General features: G+C 39.6%; 1 pseudogene; it reads left to right on the forward strand.

Annotated features, from left to right (window-relative positions):
• The first annotated feature begins 5856 nt into the window (after window positions 1-5856).
• Window positions 5857-21033, forward strand: part of LOC117524948 — a 35739-nt pseudogene continuing 20562 nt past the window's right edge.

Here is a 21033-nt window from a genome sequence, read left to right on the forward strand (position 1 = left end):
CTTGGAATTGGTCAATCCAGGGAAATTTGATGAGATGAGACAAGTGCTTCCAGAGGAGGCATTTCAGAGTGTCCTGAAAAGTTTTGGCCAGTTCTTTGATTCAGGGAGACTGAGGTCTGAACTTCAAGTCCTATATTCAAACCAGGACTTGCAGGGCAACAGGGGAAAGCTATGTGATTTCTTGCTGTTTCTGAAAGACATGGAGTTGGACAGTGCAATGCCTCAGGTGTACAAACTATTGTCATTAGTGGCAACGATTGGAGCTACATCTGCAGGTGTAGAGAGGAGCTTCTCCTGTTTAAAGCGGCTCAAGTCTTACACCCGCAACACCATGGGCCAAGGCCGTTTAAGCAGCCTAGCTCTGCTGGCCATTGAGAGGACACTAGACAAGTCCCTGGAAAAGACGCCTTGTTGGTACGACAGGGTTTACGAAGAATTTACGTATAAATAAACCAACACATTTTATGATGTAGGCCAAAATTGAGCTTCCCCTCCTTGAAAGACTAGCATCTGCCACTGGTTACAAAGTATTGAGTTGAACTTTTGTTATTGACCAAATACTTATTTTCCACCATAATTTACAAATAAATTCTTTAAAATCCTACAATGTGATTTTGATTTTTTTTTTTTTCTCATTTTGTCTCTCACAGTTGAAGTGTACCTATGATGAAAATTACAGACCTCTCTCATCTTTCTAAGTAGTAGAACTTGCGCAATCAGGGACTGACTAAATACTTTTTTTACCCCACTGTACATACATACATATATACATTTTCAACTTCTTACCTGGAATCAGGAAACTTTCAGCCAATCTTATTCTTGTCCAAAACATTATGTCTGCAATTAGGTTATTTTTTTTTAGCTTTCTTCAGTATAGAATAATACATTTTTCAACAGTCTTTAAATTCACAGGGAACATTCTTGGGTCCCAGACCTTGGACAAGTTGAAAGGTGGCTAACACTGACCGATTTTAAGTGGTCAAAAGGTCACATTCTGTTTCCTGTGTTTATGCTCATACAGTCAAGGGTATTTTAGCATTGCGTTATATTTTTAACATACCAAGAAATGTCCTGGTTGTGTGTTAAAACTTGTAGGATTGCAACACTTCCACTTCCTCTTTGTGTCGACAGTTTGCAGCTTCTTTTGTCTCCCTGATAGTTTGCTGTGTGACTTTGACAAAGATGTCTTTCCATGAGTCCTCAATGAGAATTTCTGGAGTTTCTGAGTTAAATCTTTGAATCATGTATCTTATATTCTGCAAAAGCTTCTCAACAATCTAAGGTAGGACACCATGTGTCTCAAAAACAGAGTGAAGTCAACGGCTTTCTTTCTTTTTTAATTTCTTGGTGGGTAATGTGGAGACACGATTATTTACTTCTGTAAATATGACAGTTCAATATGGAATTAAAAGCAAATTTCAGTTGCTTACAAGATTCATGTTAATTCGTAAACACAAACAGCAATAATAACAATATCACATGTTTAATAATCAATCAATCAATCAATTTTTTTATATAGCGCCAAATCACAACAAACAGTTGCCCCAAGGCGCTTTATATTGTAAGGCAAGGCCATACAATAATTATCTAAAACCCCAACGGTCAAAACGACCCCCTGTGAGCAAGCACTTGGCTACAGTGGGAAGGAAAAACTCCCTTTTAACAGGAAGAAACCTCCAGCAGAACCAGGCTCAGGGAGGGGCAGTCTTCTGCTGGGACTGGTTGGGGCTGAGGGAGAGAACCAGGAAAAAGACATGCTGTGGAGGGGAGCAGAGATCGATTACTAATGATTAAATGCAGAGTGGTGCATACAGAGCAAAAAGAGAAAGAAACAGTGCATCATGGGAACCCCCCAGCAGTCTACGTCTATAGCAGCATAACTAAGGGATGGTTCAGGGTCACCTGATCCAGCCCTAACTATAAGCTTTAGCAAAAAGGAAAGTTTTAAGCCTAATCTTAAAAGTAGAGAGGGTGTCTGTTTCCCTGATCTGAATTGGGAGCTGGTTCCACAGGAGAGGAGCCTGAAAGCTGAAGGCTCTGCCTCCCATTCTACTCTTACAAACCCTAGGAACTACAAGTAAGCCTGCAGTCTGAGAGCGAAGCGCTCTATTGGGGTGATATGGTACTACGAGGTCCCTAAGATAAGATGGGACCTGATTATTCAAAACCTTATAAGTAAGAAGAAGAATTTTAAATTCTATTCTAGAATTAACAGGAAGCCAATGAAGAGAGGCCAATATGGGTGAGATATGCTCTCTCCTTCTAGTCCCCGTCAGTACTCTAGCTGCAGCATTTTGAATTAACTGAAGGCTTTTCAGGGAACTTTAGGACAACCTGATAATAATGAATTACAATAGTCCAGCCTAGAGGAAATAAGTGCATGAATTAGTTTTTCAGCATCACTCTGAGACAAGACCTTTCTGATTTTAGAGATATTGCGTAAATGCAAAAAAGCAGTCCTACATATTTGTTTAATATGCGCTTTGAATGACATATCCTGATCAAAATGACTCCAAGATTTCTCACACTATTACTAGAGGTCAGGGTAATGCCATCCAGAGTAAGGATCTGGTTAGACACCATGTTTCTAAGATTTGTGGGGCCAAGTACAATAACTTCAGTTTTATCTGAGTTTAAAAGCAGGAAATTAGAGGTCATCCATGTCTTTATGTCTGTAAGACAATCCTGCAGTTTAGCTAATTGGTGTGTGTCCTCTGGCTTCATGGATAGATAAAGCTGGGTATCATCTGCGTAACAATGAAAATTTAAGCAATACCGTCTAATAATACTGCCTAAGGGAAGCATGTATAAAGTGAATAAAATTGGTCCTAGCACAGAACCTTGTGGAACTCCATAATTAACTTTAGTCTGTGAAGAAGATTCCCCATTTACATGAACAAATTGTAATCTATTAGACAAATATGATTCAAACCACCGCAGCGCAGTGCCTTTAATACCTATGGCATGCTCTAATCTCTGTAATAAAATTTTATGGTCAACAGTATCAAAAGCAGCACTGAGGTCTAACAGAACAAGCACAGAGATGAGTCCACTGTCTGAGGCCATAAGAAGATCATTTGTAACCTTCACTAATGCTGTTTCTGTACTATGATGAATTCTAAAACCTGACTGAAACTCTTCAAATAGACCATTCCTCTGCAGATGATCAGTTAGCTGTTTTACAACTACCCTTTCAAGAATTTTTGAGAGAAAAGGAAGGTTGGAGATTGGCCTATAATTAGCTAATATAGCTGGGTCAAGTGATGGCTTTTTAAGTAATGGTTTAATTACTGCCACTTTAAAAGCCTGTGGTACATAGCCAACTAATAAAGATAGATTGATCATATTTAAGATCGAAGCATTAAATAATGGTAGGGCTTCCTTGAGCAGCCTGGTAGGAATGGGGTCTAATAAACATGTTGATGGTTTGGATGAAGTAACTAATGAAAATAACTCAGACAGAACAATCGGAGAGAAAGAGTCTAACCAAATACCGGCATCACTGAAAGCAGCCAAAGATAACGATACGTCTTTGGGATGGTTATGAGTAATTTTTTCTCTAATAGTTAAAATTTCACTATTAATCACAAATAATCACAAAACTACCTTTTTGGTAAGACAAGATGCAAATGTGGAGAATTTGAGAACAATTACAGGCTGAATGATAGAATTAATTTGTAAGGTATAAGATGCAGTTCTTTGTATTTACCACCAGAGAGAACCCTTCAGCTGTCAGTCAGCATGACGGCAGGTCAACCTGCAAGAGTTTCTGTGGAGGCTTCAGTATATTTAGAGGCACATATTTGGGGGTTTAGTCAAGAGTATGACGTATACGAGAAAAAACAGAAATCAAATTTATAAACTGACAACAATAATGTTGTTGTCAGTTTACTGTCAGTTAAATACTGATTAGTTACTGTCCAGTTAAATTCAATGTATTGTCATTACACAGTGCATGGAGTATGTACAACAAAAAGCGCTGCATATAATTTGAGAAAAACTAATGAGGTGTAAAATTATTATTTTTTGTTGATTCATGGTTTCACTGCACAGTGCATCCTAAAAATAGTCACAACACTTCAATTTTTTTTTCCACATTTTGTTGTGTTACAGCCTTATTCCAAAATGGATGAAATGTATTTTTCCCCTCAAAATTCTACACACGGTACCCCATAATGACAATGTGGAAAAGCTTTTTTTTAAGACTTTTGGAAATTTATTCACAGTCTTTGCTATGAAGGTCAAACTTGAGCTCAGGTACATCCACTAATGATGTGATGTTTCTATAGCTTAACTGGAGTCCACCTGGGATAAATTCAGTTGATTGGACATGATTTGGAAAGACACACTCCTGTCTACATATAATATCCCACAGTTGACAGTGTATGCCAGAGCACAAACCAAGCATGAAGTCAAAGAAATTGTTTATAGACCTCCGAGACAGGATTGTCTGGATGCACAAATCTGTGGAAGGGTACAGAAACATTGCTTCTGCTTTGAAGGTCCCAATGAGCACAGTGGCCTCCATCGTCTTTAAATGGAAGAAGTTTGGATCCACCAGGACTCTTCCTCGAGCTGGCTGCCCGTCTAAACTGAGCAGTCAGGGTGAAGGGCCTTAGTCAGGGAGGTGACCAAGAACCTGATGGTCACTCTGTCAGAGCTCCAGCATTCTTCTGTGGAGAGAGGAGAACCTTCCAGAAGGACAACCATCTCTGCAGTAATCCACCAATCAGTCCTGTGTGGTAGAATGACCAGATGGAAGCCACTCCTTAGTAAAAGGCACATGTCAGCCCACCTGGATTTTGCCAAAAGGCACCTGAAGGACTCTCAGACCATGAGAAACAAAATTCTCTGGTCTGATGAGACAAAGATTGAACTCTTTGGCGTGAATGCCAGGCGTCATGTTTGGAGGAAACCAGGCACCATCCCTACAGTGAAGCATGGTGGTGGCAGCATCATGCTGTGGGGATGTTTTTCAGCAGCAGGAACTGGGAGACTAGTCAGGATTGAGGGAAAGATGAATGCAGCAATGTATGCATGCAACCTTCCACATGGAAACCAAGCACACTAACCACTTGGCAACACCCCTACCGTAGGGTGGTCCTTGTTTTGGAAAGTTTTGAAATTTAAAACTCTGACCCCCTGAATAGTTTCCAATTGATGTAAAAAAAACAAACAAACAAACAAAAAAACATGCTGTGTAAAATTTTGTTTGCAGAAAATAATTTTTAGAGCTAGCTCAAAAGCATTGAAATTTTGCTATTTTCTGCTATATAAACACCATACGTAAAGCATAATGGTATCCGAGCTCATCCGAAAGAACATATCACCAGTCCTGATGAATGTTCCTGGCCCTCATTTAGAAATCCAAGCTGGTCTCCACAGGTGAGTTTCAAATTTAATTTGTATAGTGTTATATAGCATGAAAATAAGAAAATTTCAATGCTTTTGAGCTACAAAAATTATTATTGTATAAAAATGAATACAAACAAAATTTTACACAGCATGTTTTCTAATCAACTGGAGCCTATTCACGGGGTCAGAGCATTAAATTTCAAATGTTTGCATGATAAGGACCACCCTACTGCCCTAATAAGACTGTAACATAACAAAATGTGGACAAAAGTGAAGCGCTGTGAATACTTTCCAGATGCACTGTACATAAGCACACAGCAACCTCTTTAGTAAAAAAAAAAAAAAAAAAAAGCCGAAACATCAGTTAAAATGCTCTTATGCAATCAGTCTCTAATGGAAAAGTTTTTAATGCAATCATTTAGTTTGGCTTCTTGTGCTGACTCTTCCAGGATTTGGCAACACTGTGGGAGTTGACTTTCAGTTTCATTGTGATTGAATGTGAAAAAACTCAAAGACCAACAAGTGAAACTTCAGGGAGCGGCTCACTTCTTTACCACGGTAAGGTACCTCGAAAACCTCTAAAATAACAATAATAATAAATAAGGATAAAACTAATAGACCTTTCACTTGTTTTTACAGCCAGCTAATCATTAAGATTAAACATAAAATACATTAAAAAAAAAGGTACAAAAACAACACTAGAAGCACTCAGAGTGCAAACCTCCGCCAAGGCCATAGGGTCAGTGACGCCATAACATCTACACACCGTGGAATCATTGAACCTAAAAAAGTCTAACAATGATGTTTGCTCAGTAGTAAAAAAAGTTTCATCTGCTGTGACTGGATAGCATGTATCCTTAGCGCTTGGCATCACAGTTTATTGCAACTTGCACCTTTCCCAGAAGCTACTGTCATCTGAGCACTGATACTGATATTGCATGTGCTTATAGACAAAAACAAATAAGAGACAAAATTCAATTTATTATTCAACTAAACTGCAAATATATGAATTTTTTTAACATTTATGAAACATTTCTCTAAACAAGGCCATAGGGTCACTGACCCTAAAGAGATTCCCTCCTTGGCACAGTGATCTATTTCTTTTTGTCTCTTTCTCTAAAATTGTATATGATAGTCATTAGATTATTAATATATAAACAAAAATTAATTTAAGAAATATTCCAATTTGAAAACAAATGCACCCGAATGTGATGACAGCTGCAACTGCTTAATGCTAACTTTAAACATTGAAAATGCCATAGACATGCTAACGCATTAGAATCAGGATCCGGATCAGGATCCGGATCACCACTAAAATTGAATCACTTGTTCCTCTTGTCATTTCCAACCACTCCACAAAATTTCAACAAAAATAAATTTAAGAAATATTCCAATTTGAAAACAAATGCACCCGAACGTGATGACAGCTGCAACTGCTTAATGCTAACTTTTAACATTGATGCCATAGACATGCTAACACGTTAGCATCAGATCCGGATCGTGATCCGGATCACCACTAAAATTTAATCACTTGTTCCTCTTGTCATTTCCAATCACTCCACAAAATTTCATCAAAATCCGTTCAAAACTTTTTGAGTTATCCTGCTGACAAACAGACAAACAAACAAACGTGACCGAAAACATAACCTCCTTGGCGGAGGTAACAAGAGTTAACAGAATAGGTTCAGAATACAGAAAATCATTCTGATTGTTGATTAAAATCTGTGTCATAAAAAAATCCTTTAACAACTTTCTTAATGAGCTGTCTCAGAGAAAATCATGCGGAAAACAAAAGTTGGCTGGATGACCATCACCCATTTCCATTAAACCTTCCAGGAGTGAAGCACAATCATAAAAACTTGGACCCATAACATTTTTTCACTCTATAAAACGTTCTGAACAATTTCAGACAATTTTTAAGAATGATCCACTTTTGGCCATGCTTGCCGTCTCTACATTGAAATATAGAGAAGATAGTTAAAACTGTGCATGTGAGCAGTTAACTTTATACTAACAGTATGTTCTATCAATTGATGTCGTCACAAACTAAATTTTATCATTTCAGCTGCAAAAATGTCCTGTTAAGCACAAAAGATATGTGAAAAATTGTAAAATTTGAGAATGACCTTGACCTCTAATCACCAAAACAACCACATAAATCGATTCTGCGTACTGGAAAACATAGGAAAAGCATGTCTTATTTGCTGAAATAAGCAGAAAATTGACTGATTTATGAGAAATTTCAAATTTCCCGCTCACCCAGATTTGGCCCTGAAAGTGCTCACCTATAGGAAGTGTCAGTTACAGAAATATAAGGAAATATGCCACAGAACGAAGGTCACTGGCACACCATATGAGGGCTCACACTCACTTTTTCTATTTACCTGTCGAGAACTGAGAACCCATATGTCAAAGTTGGCCATTTTTACTATGTTTTAATGTAACACAATCTGATGCCATTTTGACCACAAATTTTGAACTGAGCAAAATTCAAGTAAAATTTTGCCTGATGGAAAAACTGTCTTTGCCATTCCCAATCAGTCTACTTGAAGAGTATATGGTGAAAATTTCATCAAAATCTGAGTCGGTCATCCAGCCATCCCCGCATGATTTTCTCTGCGACAACTCATTTACTAGGGGAGCTACAACCACTACCTTTGGACCCCCCCCATGACTAAACCAAGCCAAATTTGTTAGGTTTTTTAGATGACCCCAAAACACAATCAGGATGTTCCCAAAATAAAAAACTGGCCTCAATCCAATTATCTAAGATGGCATCCAAGATGGCCACCAAAATATTTTTTTTTTCACTAAAACACCAATGATTTCTGTCATTATTAAGTCTATTGTTTGTTCCTACTATTTATTTTAATCATAAGGGTCTATTGGTGGCCATTTTGGACGCCATTTTGAATCTTAAACCCATGAATAAGTAGTATAAGTAGTTTAGTTTAGGCACAAATGAGTTTGCTGTCACCTGCAATGGTCTTCCCATTGAATCTCTGTGATATTTAAGTTGTTTATATGCTGTGTAAATGTGTCTTAGTGAAAAAAAAACATCATATTTTGGAGACCATCTTGGATAACTGGCTTGAGGCCAGTTTTTATTTTTGGGAACATCCTGAGTGTGTTTTGGGGTCATCTAAGGAACCTAAAACAGTTGGTTTGGTTTAGTCCTGGGGGGTGCAAAGGTAGTGGTCGTAGCTCCCCTAGTAATTAAAGAAGTGTAACACTGTGGTAGATACAGGTAAATATGTTTTTCAACCACATATTTTTATTAGATTTGTAATTTTTAGAGTTTTTCAGGTTTTTTCAGTGTTTTTATTCCATGTCACTCTCATCCCTGTTTATAGAATAGAATAGTTTATGTATTTAAAAATGTATTTAATGAGCACGATCAACATAAACTAATTTAAAATATGAAGTATCTCAAAAAACAGAAATAAGCAGCTAATGATCGCCGTGGCAATCCCTCGGTGGTGAGGAAGATGGTCTCTTAGTGGAGTCGATCCATAGATGCCTGTGTGATTGTGTCATTGAACGCCAACAAACACGGGGTCCTTGACAGATCCTTAAGCCTGGTGCCATGGTTGGGAAATCCCAGACCATCAGGGTCTGAGGACCTGCTGCAACGTTCATCCACCTTCACAACCGTTGAGTTACAAGCCATCACCTCTTTCACTTGATCCATCGTGGAGAACTTCTTGTTTCACCAGAGCCCTGTAGCCGTCACATGTTCAGGGTTCCTGTTCGTGGTACAAAGGAGGGTTTTCTTTCACCAAAACATTAAATCTATAGGCTTGCATCTCAGATGTACCTTCTGGCAAATTGCAGCTGAAATTTCAGGTCTTCTTTTAATAAAATCCTCTTCTATAGTACTTCACCATGAAGCTGCATAACTGGGGATACAAAGTGCAAAACATGCATTGTGCACAATTTCTCCAATCACAGCCAGAGAAGCCTATAACTTCTTCTGGGTTGTCTGGGTGGCTTGGTGGCTTTCCTCACTCTTCTCCTTCTTACACAGTCACTCAGTTTTTGAGAAAAATCTACTCCACACAGATTTACCATAGAATGCTATACTGTTTGTATTTCTTCATAACTGATGTAAATAAAGTCCAAGACATATTCAGTGACTTGGAAATGTTCATGTATCCATCCCCTGATTTGTCTGAAGGAAACTGGCAATAAAATTTATTATTTACAAGTATTATACCAAAGGGACCCATTACTTATGCAACCCATCATCTTGGCTTTTACATTTTTAATTAATTTATATATAATTGTAGAGATGTACTTTAAGTTTGGGTTAAAGGAAGATAATTTCAGAAATTTTTATATTGAGAAGCCTGATTTACTTTTTGTATTTGAAATGCCATAAACAAATTAAAATGCATGAAATACCAAGGGGTTGAATACTTTTGCAAGCCACTGTAGTGGGAAGGGGCACCCTGGGTGTCCTGGAATCAGTATGCTGCAGTTTATGTCATTTGTAACACCTAATTTTGTACTGAAGGTTCATGTGGAAACAGCATGGACAGAAAATAACATGAACAGTAGTTGTGCATTTTTTTTTCTGTTTCTTTCACAGGTAAAAGTAGAAAACTTCACATCACAACGTGGACATGAATTCAAGCAGTAAGAAAACTTTCAAGAGATGTTTTAATTTTAACTTTGTTTTTGGCAGTTTTGGGGTTTATTCAGTGTCATTTTCTCACCTCACTGCAGCCTGAACACGTGTTGAAGCATCCTCAGTTTAATTTTCGACATGGATCTGCTTGAGAAGAGAGACGAGGCACTCCATCCCTCTACAAGTGTTCTATGCGGGGAGCAGGAACACCAGACGAAAGCTCAGAGGTGAGAAAAATATTCCTCCTACTGGACTGAGCATCCTTTTGTCACAGCCCCCCCCCCCCCCCCGGCGTCACTATTCCCATTTTTCAAAAACATTTTTCTGACAGCAAGTCAGTCATCACATTATGGTGTGTTTTAAATTAACAAAACATTTTTTTTATTATGGTGTCATCTTCTTGTTTATTCTCAAGTTGTGCTTGTCAGGAACGTCCTTCCGGCAAATTTTCGTATCTTAAAATTCAAGAACCATAAAGCTCTTGTACACATTAATCCTGGGAGGTCAAAGCTCCATCTGCCAAGAAATCATGCATTTATGACATCTATAAATGTGTTTTTTACTGAATTTTTGGTTTCAAGTAAGAAATATACCAGAAGCCCTGAAATGCTTACATGTTCCACTAGATGGCAACAAAAGCTGTTCATATGGTCTTGACTCCTTATTCATTTAAGAGGTTATCTTATTTTTGGGCAGAAATAAGTTGGGCTGACAGCCAAAAATCAACTTATAGTTGTCTCCCTGCACTTATGGGCAATTTACATTATTATCAATTATTGTTGTTTGTCATCTTGTTTAGACCGGACTCTCCTGTACCCAGCTGTGTCTCGCTGAAGAGCGACCAGTCCAAGGAGCTTCCACTTGCTTTTCAAAGATCACAGTCTTCTCATCCAGTGTACGTCACTGTCTTTTCATATGATGCTAGCATTGGCAAAGCAAATTGTTGAGAAATACTTATTCTTGGTATTGTTGCGTGGTTATGGCTTATGATAATGTGAACCTGGGTATGGATATAACCACCACCTTTAGCTGAGGAAAAATGCAGAGTTTAGAGATGCGTTGCATTTGGGATGTAAATGTCAAACATTCTGTTTGAGTTGGACCCATATTTACCTCCGCCAAGGAGATGATGTTTTCACCGCCGTTAGTTTGTCTATTAGCATGATAACTCAGAAGGTAATGAACAGATTTCAACAAAATTTGATGAGCAGATAAATAATGTTCCATCGATTAAATTTTGGAGGTGATCTGGATGATATTCCAGAACTCAGATCCACAGTAATGTTTGGCACATAGTAAAATTTAACTTAAAAAGTTGTGAACACACATTCATGAAATTTGGTGAGGAGTTTGGATACTGTCCTAGAAATGAGGGATTTTGATTTTAATTTGATCCAGAACATAATGTATATTACTTGTAGATCCAGGATCAAGAGGATGATATATTCTTTTTGAAAACAGTGATGTCACATTTCCCACTTTTCTTTTCACTGTTTGGTTTACAGCTAGATTAAGGATTAGGGTGAAGATTATTTTTTGTGACATCCGCACTTTTACCTGTGTTTCTGCAACACATGTAGGGCTGTTGTGTTGTTACTGTGCCATAGTGTTACTGCTGTATGTGGATGCTGCAGAATGTAGGACATAGAGCTAGAAGGTGGCGGCCCATCTCTACTCCTCATGTTCTCTATTTTTGTCGTGGTCAGGACTCTGCAGCGAAGACCAGACTCTCCTCCTTCATGCAGCTTTGACTCTATGAAGAGCAACGAGTCAAAGACGAAACCAACGATCGCCTTTCACAGACAGCGGTCTGCTGAACTGGAGTGAGTCTATGCATCATTAATTCATTGTATTTAAGAAGACCATTCTAGACACCACCCATGTGTGCAGCTAAAATATTCACACTGACAAGCACCTTCACATCCACGGTGAACGTTGCCCACAGTGGCCTTGGATTGGAGTCCTGGTCTCCTCGTCTTGTGGAAAAGCAGTTTGGCTCCTACTCATATTAACTAGAATAAGTACTCTCATATGCTGTTCAGGTTCATTCAGCTGCACACATTAGAAGCTGTGAACTGACCAGGACATCCACAGTTGTTTTTTTGTTTTTTGACTGATTCTGTCAGAGCACAGCTGAAGACATTATAGTCACTTAATTCAAGCCCATTAGGCCAAAACAGCAACGTCTTCTGGGAGAACTGTAAATAATGATTGTTGATTCAGTGCATTTTTATGAATATTAGATGCTGGTTCTTGTGGTGATATGGTTAAAGTTGTGTAAATAAAAAATTGTGGTGTTAAAATGCAGACAAGTGCCATTTGGCACCATAAGCATAAACTGTATCTTTGACCATATTCATGTATTTTTGAGGGAGGTGCATGCCTTTCATGGGTATTTGTTGCTACTGATGTGTGATACTGCAAGATTTGGTGTTCATCCAATACCAAGTAAATATAGAGCCAGTATCACTGATACTGATATTTTTTTAATAATTAAGGTGGGTGCATCATCAGATTGCTAAATGTGAATGAATTTTCATGACTTTAAGGTGTTTTGTGATTTTTTTTTTTCTTTGTATTATTAATTAATTAAAACCCAGGAGAGAATTTGGTCAAAGTTTATAGGTATATAGAAAATAATTTATTATCATAATAAAAGTTTTTGTTCAGAAACAATAGAACAGTAACAAAACTATCTTTCCCCATACATTGTCATGTCTGGAATTTTAAATAAATTACACAAAATCATCACTCGAGAAGAAATTAAAACAAATTCTTGTGTGTACAGAAATGACAATAAAAAATTAAATACAAGTAAAATTTCTCCCTTCAGTGCACTTCTTTTGTGGATTTTTTTTTTTCTTAAAGTACAAAATTATCACTTCACAACAAATTATATAAAATAAGTCGAATTTCAAGTAGAACGTGTGTTCAGGAAATATAATTTAAAAAAATAAAACTAAATTTCTCCCCTTCAGTGCATGTCTTTTGTGGATTTTTTTCTTAAAGTACAAAATTATCACTCCACAACAAATACTATAAAATAGGTCGCATTTCAAGTAGAACATGTGTTCAGGAAATATAATTTAAATAAAACTAAATTTCTCCCCTTCAGTGCATGTCTTTTCTGGCTTTGAAAAATGATTAAAAATTAAAATATATACATATAAATATAGTGAAAAATACAATACATAAAGTGTAAATAACTAAACAACCCCCAAAGGTGTGAGTTTAAAGAAATATTTCCAGAAGCCCCCGCTGTAGGCACCAATCCCCCTGTGCAGGCGAGAGGTTTTGGTTTGAGGTTTTTGTTCATGAAGACATTTGTCTCTGGCTGGCTACGCCTGCTTGCTTAGTTGCTTGTTTGCACTGAGTCACGTGACGGCACAACATCAAATACAAGAGGGAGAAGGAGCAGTTTGCCTGCTCTGCCCTGTTTGAGGTGTGGCACGTACACACACGGACAGCCAGTCTGCAGACAGGAGAGAAACTGGAGCCAAAGTACTGATCTCATCATACTGGTATCAATAATACTGAGAACTGATTCCAGTTGTCTGTACCAACACAGGTTAATCGAGACCATATCAGAGGTTCTGACTGGTCAGACTCTTCGCCATCAAACAGACCAGGGTGTCTTATTTATGGTGCGTAAACATGATGACATCTTCTTCCAACTTAAGCTGCTGAAGTTTCAGTGGTGTCCTGGTGGTCTCAATACCATGTAGTCCATAACATAACATTTTGAAGTTCTGTTTTCCAGCTTCTTGAAGAGAACATTGTCACATTTGTGAAGCTTGAGCTGAAGAGGATTCAGAGGATTCTGAGCCCAAATAATCCTGAATGTTTGAGGGAGGATGATGAGGTGATGGAAGAGGGTTTGTTGAACATCAGAGATGCCTTTTTGAAGATCACACTGCACTTCCTGAAGAGACTGAAGCAGGATGAGTTGGATGACGTTCTACCGAGCAACAAGACTGTTTTTACTGATAATGGAATTACGGAAAAACAACTTGAGTCAGACCTGATTCTTGGCATCAACTGGGCTCCTCAACCAATAAGCAGTGGTTAGTAAATGTCTTCCAACCAGCAGGGGGCACTAAATCTCCACATCAAAATTTACAGGATGAAACGTGATCATTTTTGTAGCCAAAGTCAAAGGAGATATTTTACTTTAAGTCACGTTCAGTCCACACAAATTTCATATTTCTATCAGTGACATGCTAAACATAGTGAAAAATGTATATTTATGACAAAGAAAATCTGCTGTTTTAATTATTATTGCATCTGCAAATTGTTTATTCATTCAGATTCTTCTGCCGTGTGCCAACTCACACTCAAGTCAGATCTCAAAGAGAGGTTCCAGTGTATGTATGAAGGCATTATGAAAACGGAGAACCCAACATTTCTCAATGACATCTACACAGAACTCTACATCACAGAGGGAGACACAGAGGTCAATGACGAGCACGAGGTCCAAAAGATTAAAACCACCTCCAGGAAACCAGCAAATCCAGAAAGAACAATCAAATGTGCAGATATCTTCCAAACACCACCAGGAACAGACCGCCCACGTAGAACGGTGATGACCAAGGGAGTGGCTGGTATTGGGAAAACGGTCTTAACCCAGAAGTTTACTCTGGACGGGGCTGAAGACAAAGCCAACCATGATATACATTTCATATTTCCTTTTACTTTCAAAGAACTCAATTTGCTGAAAGGGAAAAGGTGCAGCTTGGTGGACCTTGTTCATCTCTTCTTTAAGGAGACCAAGGACTTTGGAATATGTGGGTTTGAGCGATTCTGTATTGTGTTCATTTTTGATGGTCTGGATGAGTGTCGACTTCCACTAGACTTCAGTAACAATGAGATAGTGACTGACGTTACGCAGCCGGCCTCGGTGGATGTGCTCCTGACCAACCTCATCAAGGGGAATCTGAATCTGTCTGCTCGGTTTTGGATAACCACACGACCTGCAGCAGCCAGTCAGATCCCTCCTGAGTGTGTCGACATGGTGACAGAGGTCAGAGGGTTCACAAACCTGCAGAAGGAGGAGTACTTCAGTAAGAGATTCAGAGAGGAGGAGCAGTCCAGCAGAATTATCTCCCATATCAAAGCGTCTCGAAGCCTGTACATCATGTGCCACATCCCCATCTTTTGCTGGATCACTGCTACCGTTCTGGAGGATGTGATGAAAGGCAGCGAGGGAGCAGAGCTTCCTCAGACCCTGACTGAGATGTACGTCCACTTCTTGTTGGTTCAGATCAAAGTGTGGAACTTCAGGTATCAAGATGGCACTGGGAGCGAGCTTCATTGGAATCCAGGGAACAGAGAGATGATCATGTCTCTTGGAAAATTATCTTTTGAACACCTGCAAAAGAGGGCAACCTGATCTTCTATGAATCGGACCTGAGAGAGTGCGGCATTGACATCAGAGCAGCCTCAGTGTACTCTGGACTGTTCACACACATCTTTCGAGAGGAGTGTGGCCTCTACCAGACCAAAGTCTTCTGCTTCATCATCTCAGCATTCAGGAATTTCTGGCTGCAGTTTATGTCTTCTGTCTTTCACCCGCTCTGGTGTCAATCTCATGTCAGAGTCGACACACTGGTGGTCCCGCTTATTGACAGACAAATCTCGGCTCACGTATCTCTTCCAGAGTGCTGTGAACAAGGCCTTACAGAGTCTCAATGGGCATCTGGATCTGTTTTCTCCGGTTCCTGCTCGGTCTTTCTCTGCCCAAGACCAGACTCTGTTACGAGGCCTGATGACAGACAGGAAGTAGCTCACAGACTATTCAGGAAATGGTCCATACATTAAATCCATGATCAGAAAAGAGCATCAACTGAAAGAACCATCAACCTTTTCCACTGCCTGAACGAGCTGAATGACTATTCTCTAGTGCAGGAGATCCAACAGTACCTGACTTTGGGTAGTATCTCTGGCGCCAACCTCTCTCCTGCTCAGTGGTCAGCCCTGGCCTTCATCCTGCTTTCCTCAGAAAAACACCTGGATGTGTTTGACCTCAAGAAATACTCAGAATCAGAGGAGGGTCTTCTAAGGCTGCTGCCAGTGGTCCAAGCCTCAAATACATGTCTGTAAGTCCACAGAAAAAAACACACACTTGGATATATGTTCATGTGTCATTACAAAGGGATTTTGTGAATGAATCGTGAGGTTTACTTCATGAAGACCTGTTCATCGTGGTGCCCTGGTACCTCATGGTGACGCATATTTTCTAACCAACCCCACAAAAAAGTAATCACTTATTCCAAGAAATTAAGCCATAAACATGTCAATTTCTTTTAGATAAAAGATGTCATGCCTGTAGACGGACAAACTGAGGCAGTCACATGCCTGAGTACAGTGGTTCCAATCCTGGTCCTCGGGAACCAAAGTACAACCCTATTCCAATGAAGTGGGACATTGTGTGACATGTAAATAAAAACAGAAAACAATGATTTGCAAATGCTCTTCAACCTATATTCAACTCAATACACCACAAAGACAAGATATTTAATGTTCAAACTATTTTACACAATGCCCCAACTTCATTGGAATTGGGGTTGTATTACTGTATTTTCTGGAATATACAGTAAGTCACAGTGTTTTTTTCTAGTTTGGGAAACATCCAGACTTTATTATAATTGCTATAAAAACACATAATCAATATGGTGACTGTATGATACTAATATGATAATATCAGTTATTACAAAAATTGCATTTTGTTGTTAATTTTAAATTAGGTTGAGTGGCTGTAAGTTGTCAGAAAAAAGCTGCGATGCTCTGGCCTCCGTCCTCAGCTCTAAGTCATGTATTATGAAGGAGTTGGACCTGAGGAACAACGACCTGCAGGATTCAGGACTCAAGCTGCTGTCTGCTGGACTGAGAAGTCCACATGTGTAGACTGGAATCTTTGAGGGTTAGCTCACAGTACATTGGTACTTGTTCTTTGATTGTTGTTATTTGTGAAAAACTTGTTGCATTGATTCAGAAAAATTATTGTGTATAAACCAGTCATAACTCATCAAAACTTTGGTTACACTTTACTTGAAGGTATCGCCATAATAGAGACATGACACTGTCATAACTGTTACATTGCACAGTCATGAAGGTGTCATAAACTTTATGTCAAAGTCATAAACATTTATGACTGCTGTCATTAAGTGTCACTCGGTTTTATGACAAGTTGCCATTTTTTTTGGGTTGTCTTGATTATAACAACTTGTCTTTATCAAAGTGTCATGACCAGAAAGTGGTCTTTGGCCTTTTGGTCTACAGTTGTATGCCAGTTGGCAACTTATCATTACAAAAAACCGAATGACACTTAATGACAGCAGTCATAAATGTTTATGACAGTGACATAATGTTTAAGACACATTTATGACTGTGTCATGTACAGTTATGACAGTGTTATGTCAGTATTATGATGGTACCTTCAAGTAAAGTGGTTACCAAAACTTTTCCTAAACACCTTATGAGCCCCAACTCTGACTGAAACAGAGATCCCCCTGGCCGAAGACACTAAGACCTGTTATAATTTTTACTTGCTCTGTTTTGCCAGATTGAATCAAAATAATATTACAGACAAATGTTGGCAGGAGATGGCATCAGTTCTCAGCTCTCCATCTTGTTGCCTGAGAGAGCTGGATTGAGCAACAACAGACCTTCAGGATTCGGGACTCAAACTGCTCTCTGCTGGACTGACGAGTCCAAATTGTACTCTGAAATACTCAGGTCAGGATCTGGTGGTTTTCACAGGGTAACCCTTAAACCCTGCACAGGTTGGAAAAAAAAACTTTATTATTAAGTTCAGTATTTCTCTTTTGGTTTAGTGTGCTGTCCTGCGAAATAAAATAAAAAAATTTGACTAGAGCGCATTGGCGAAACTCTATTGTACCTGCATTAGTCCGTAAATGTCCACCTGGTGGAGATATTACTTCATTACAAGAACCCTGAGTATAGGCTGCTCTAGGACACCACTGTCGCTGACCAAACTCACTTGTATTAGTAGATGATCTGTGTTTGGATTACGATCATGATTAAGGTTAGGATTATTGTTTCCTTGTGTGTCATTAAATGAGGGGCTGCCCAGCTTGTCACATATTGACATTCAGTCAAAACAAACCTTTCGTCAAAATGTGACAAGTTGCTGAAAATCCTGAGTGCCACAAGTAATGTCAGTGAGCCTACTTGTTTTAACCATAATTTTGTGCTCTGCAGTGAAAGTAGAGAACAGGCTAAGTCCAGCCTGGAAAGGTGGAGATATGCTCTGAAGAGAAGGGGAATGAAATTCAGTCGGAACAAGACTGAGTACATGTGTGTGAATGGGAGGGGGCCCAGTGGAATAGTGTGGTTACAAAGGGTAAAAGTGGAAAAGCAGATGACTTTAAATACTTGAGGTCAGCTGTCCAAAGTAATGGAGAGTGTGGTAGAGAGGTGTGAAGAAGAGAGGTGCAAGCAGGGTGGAGTGGGTGGAGAAAGGTGGCAGGAGTGATTTGTGACCAAAGAATATCTGCAAGAGTGAAGGGGAAAGTTTACAAGACAGTAGTGAGACCAACTATGTTGTACAACTTAGATATGGTGCACTAACAAAAAGACAAGGTGGCAGAGCTGAAGATGTTGTGATTGTCTTTGAGAGTGACAAAATGGACGGGATTAGGATGAACATGTCAGAGGGACAGCTCAGGTAGGACGTATGGAGACAAAAATCAAGAGGCGAGATTGATATGGTTGGACATGTGCAGAGGAGGGACCCAGGGTATATAGGGAGAAGGATGCTGAGGATGGAGCCACCAGGCAGGAGGAGAAGAGGGACACCAAAGAGGAGGTTTGTGGATGTGGTGAGGGAGGACATGCAGGTGGTTGGTGAGACAGAGGAAGATACAGAGGACAGGGTGAGATGGAAACGATTGTTGTGCTGTAGCACCCCCTAACAGTAGCAGCCAAAAGAAGAAGAACTTGGCAAGTTAAATACAGTATTGAACCCCTTTATTGTCACGTTATGTGTTCCCTGATGTTCCCCAGAGATGAAGTCATGCAGATAGCCTTTCACTGCGCGCCACTAAATGACATGAAGGGGCTGATTAACTTGTCACATACTAATGCAAAGGGACACTGACCATTCATAAATATCTGACTAGGTGGGACTGAGAATGTCGAGAATTATGTGAGTTAATAAAGTAATATTAGCATTACCTTAACTTGGAAAATTATCACTCCAGCAAAAAAGGTGTATTGATTATGTGAGTGATTTATTGACATAACACCATCCTTAGTTGTACAAGGGAAATTAGATTTAATTGTGCTCGTTGATAATTTAATTGTTTTTTTTTTTACATGTGATTTTTCTTTGACTTTTTTTTATAGGCTGAGTACCTGTAATCTATCAGAGAGCGACTGTGAATCTCTGACCTCAGTCCTCCACTGCAAGTCATCGAGTCTGAGAGAGCTCGACCTGAGTAACACGACATGCAGGATTCAGGGGCTGAGCTGCTGCCTGCTGGACCACAAATCCGACGTGCAGATTGGAGAACCTCAGGTTGGGACGCATTGTATTCTGTTTTTGTTGTTTGAATTTAGGTGTGTGTTATTTAGTCAGAAATACAGGCGGGCCCTGGAGATCGCTAATATTAGCCTTTTTCCAGCATATTAGTATTAGCAATTATTTTTACTGAATAAACCCTTGTTACCAATTAAACAAGGCAGAAAACACTTTGGCTGTTTGGAAATAGTGTCATTATACAGTTTCACCAGAAGAGGGTGGTCCACTGGCATTGTTGCAATGCTGCCATGCATGGCTGGGACCCCATCACCCCCATTGGTCACATTAGCTACAAGAGACAGAGGCATTGCTAGTTTTTTATATTATATGAGGTCTGTCAATAAGCAACGGTCCTTTTATTTTTTTTCAAAAACTAGATGGATTTCATTCATATGTTTTTACGTCAGACATGCTTGACCCTCTTGCGCATGCGTGAGTTTTTCCACGCCTGTCGGTGACAGTCATTCGCCTGTGAGCACTCCTTGTGGGAGGAGTCGTCCAGCCCATCGTCGGAATTCCTTTGTCTGAGAAGTTGCTGAGAGACTGGCGCTTGTTTGATCAAAATTTTTCTAAACTTGTGAGACACATCGAAGTGACACGGTTCGAAAAATTAAGCTGGTTTTCAGTGAAAATTTTAACGGCTGATGAGAGATTTTGAGGTGATTCTGTCGCTTTAAAGGACTTCCCACGGTGCAAGACGTCGCTCAGCTCTCTCAGACCGCCGTCGTCAGCCTGTTCAAGCTGAAAACCTCCACATTTCAGGCTCTATTGATCCAGGACGTCGTGAAAGAACAGAGAAGTTCAGAAGAAGTCGGTTTCAGCATTTTATCCGGATATTCCACTGTTAAAGGAGATTTTTTAATGAAAGATGTGCGGACGGATCCGCGCGTCGGACGCAGCCGACGCGGTGCGGCGGCACAGGAAAAACACCTCCGTGTTGATAACCATATGGAAAATCCAGGCGGCTTTTGATGGCTTTCAGTGGAGTGAGTATATGAGAAATTGTTTAACAGCAGGACATGTTCCAACTTGTCCTTAAGGCTTTCAACAGAGGTGTCCGCATGTCTTTCATTAAAAAAATCTCCTTTAACAGTGGAATATCCGGATAAAATGCTGAAACCGACTTCTTCTGAAACTTCTCTGTTCTCTCACGACGTCTTGGATCAACAGAGCCTGAAATGTGGAGGTTTTCAGCTTGAACAGGCTGATGACGCTGCCTGAGAGCGCTGAGCGACGTCTCGCACCGTGAAAAGTCCTTAAAGCGACAGTATCACCTCAAAATCTCTCATCAGCCGTTAAAATTTTCACTGAAAACCAGCTTAATTTTTCGAACCGTGTCCACTTCGATGTGTCTCACAGGTTTAGAAAAAATTTTGATCAAACAAAGCGCCAGTCTCTCAGCAACTTCTCAGACAAAGGAATTCCGACGAGGGGCTGGACGACTCCTCCCACAAGGAGTGCTCACAGGCGAATGACGTCACCGACAGGCCTGGAAAAACTCACGCAT

This window comes from Thalassophryne amazonica, chromosome 14 (genome assembly GCF_902500255.1).
Source record: "Thalassophryne amazonica chromosome 14, fThaAma1.1, whole genome shotgun sequence".
Classification (NCBI taxonomy): Eukaryota; Metazoa; Chordata; class Actinopteri; order Batrachoidiformes; family Batrachoididae; genus Thalassophryne; species Thalassophryne amazonica.